Genomic DNA, 2,778 nt, shown 5'->3' with positions numbered 1-2,778 from the left:
GCTTTTTTTCGTTTTGGGGTCCCCCCCCCTCCTTTTTTTTCCCCAGGGGGGCTTAAAAATAGCTCCGCGGTGGTCATCGGGCACCGGGCGAGGACGTGGCAGGCTTCGGCGAAGCAGAGGCGCTGTACATTTGCCATTTCTATTAAAACGTTAGTAAAGTTAACGCAGCCTCGATGGCAGCTGAAGTACTAAATAAGAGGCCAGTTTCAACCCCATTCCTCACTGGAGGGGATACACTAGTATGTTTCTTATTTTTATTTTCCTTATAGCCTGTTAAATTGACTAATAAAGTCAACACAGAGTTCTCTGTGTGGCTTCAAAAAACTCAGTAATTTTGTTAGAAAACGTTGAAATCCAACCCCAAAGTATTCAGCCCAAATATTTAGTTAAAGTAACCCTGTGGGTTAATAAACTAAACAAAGGCAAACCATGCAAAACTGCAGCAATGAAAACCAGGCTTAAATAAACGAAGGAAAGTTTATAAGAACCCTTTAGCTGGAAAAAAACAGTGAAGGAAAACTGCATGAAAGTTTAATATGAAGCATGTGATACGGAGCGGCTCGTTTTACAGGTACGCGGCTTCGCCTCGGACCGTCGTTGTCCCCAGCAAAATTTCGAAAATTATTTTTCTGCTAAGCTGCATTTCCTCACGGCAGCGGTTTCTGCTGAAGAAACCCTCGGCAGCTTTTGGCAGGTTAAGAGGAGCGCTTCTCTTCGGTGCTGCAGCTCTCTCTCACTGCCCGCGCTCCACCACGTTGCTAATTTCGGTGTCTGACTTGTTTAGTTATTTCAGCTCCAGTAATGTGGTTGCAAAATATTTACCTTTCACACAAGAATCTGGATTATTTTGATTAGAGACCGATGCGCTCTTCAAAATGTTTGCTTATGTGCGAGAGTTTTTCGAAGAGAGGCACAACAAAAGATCTCCTTTTCAACCACCGCTTTTAAACTAGTTACTAATAGCGAAAAACCTGTTTGCTATAGGGATCGAGTAAGCCTTTCCAAAAAAAAGATAGGGAGGTTTAAAACAAGCTGTTTAAAATATCTATGCTAAATTATCTCAAACTGCCTTCAGCACGTTGGCAGTTTGGTAATAATTATAACCATTGCTGTTCTGCAGTTTAGATCATCACGAAAGAAATCTTCAAGACAATTGTTTTTTGATCAAATAAAGGGCATGGGATTGGTGACATGTTTTTCTCTGTGGAATAATGGGTTTCCAAAATTATTTTCTTTTGCCTTATATCCCCAAAGAAGCAGCCGGGGAGGAGAGCGCAGGAAAAACAAGCCCAAAAATAACAAGAGATTGTTTAAACTTCTCTTAGTTGCTTTTCATTTTCAAGAAAAGCTGAATAAACAGCGTCGGCCCCGCCTGACAGAGCAGAAAGCAGGTTTGCAATGAAAGAGGCATGCAGAGGGAAAAGAGGAGGGTTTTTTTCTACCCTTTTCGAGTACTTAACTTTCCCCTTTTCAAAAAGGAGCTGCGTGCAGCCCAGGGAGCACTTTATTTACCGTGTAGAGAAGAAACAAGTCAAATTTAAAATTAACCTCGAGTCGTGCTGGGAATAGATCGGACCAAATGTTGGAGGAATTCCTTTATTCCCCCCTTCTGATATTTTTGTCTAATTCCGCTGCTTAACCATCACCCCTTGTACTGCCAAGGAAGGGAACGGTCCCTTTCGGTGGCAAGCCCCGATGAAATGATTTTCTTTAAAAAGAAAAAGAAGAAGAGAAAGATGGACTAAGGAACTTGGGGCAACAAAGCTTTACAAGGAGAGAAGAAAGACTCGGGTAAAATACGACACATTTATCTATCAATTGCTAGACAAGACAAAGAAGGCTTAACAACAGTTTGAAAAGAGTGGCCTGTGAATGGTTACTATTCAATTTGTATTTTATTCCCCGCTGGTCATGGAATTGAGATCAGAAGAAAAAGTGAAAACACATGGCTGAGGTCAGTAGGATCAGAGAACCACCACATACAGCAAAGGGAAGGAAAAGCAATGGGAACTTGTGTGAAGAAATGGATTATATAAACAGAGCTTACCATCGCCTGCACCCCATTATCCTATAATTTACACTGCATGGGAGCATAGAAATATATTAAACTAGTGATAGGTTTCACCGTTGCTTTATGCCAATCAATTCCATTATATACTTTCAGACATGTTTAGAATTCTTGGACTAATGTGTTTATTTTAAATATCACAGGGAAATTATGACATCACCGGCAAATAATGCTGGGGAAGGTTGCCTTCCTTTTGAAGTATGCTGCAGTGAAACATGATTTTAATTACATAATCACTTTGAAACCGTAATTATATAATAAACGAGGGGGATTAAGCGGGAAGTATATAGTACATTAAAAATTGCTTAGGTCCTGGAAAAACAAACCGAACACACGATGAGAAATGCTCGGTCACGGGGACCGCTTGATAAATTCGGGCTATCGCATTTATTTGCTTTTCGTCCGGGGCGACAAAAAGACGTCCCCTCCGACAGCCGGCGACGTTTAGCTCCCCGGCCCTGCAGGAAGAAAACCCAGCGCTGGTTTCACAAGCTTTCACCGCAAGGCCCGCCGCTGGCTTTGCCGAGCGGGACTGCGGAGCCTCCGCGCCGCTCCGCGCCCGCGGTGCTGAGCCAGCCCTCACCTGGGAGGCGGCCGCCGAGGTCCCATCCATCTTCCGCCGCACAAAAGAGCCAGGCAGGGACAAATCTGTTTTTAAAAGGGGAATTAGTCGCCCTCCCCTCCGCCCGGCGGGCTCCGCACCACCCGGC

Source organism: Aptenodytes forsteri, unplaced genomic scaffold, assembly GCF_000699145.1.
Source record: "Aptenodytes forsteri isolate BGI_AS27 unplaced genomic scaffold, ASM69914v1 Scaffold99, whole genome shotgun sequence".
NCBI classification, from domain to species: Eukaryota; Metazoa; Chordata; class Aves; order Sphenisciformes; family Spheniscidae; genus Aptenodytes; species Aptenodytes forsteri.
This window is presented reverse-complemented; position numbering follows the sequence as displayed.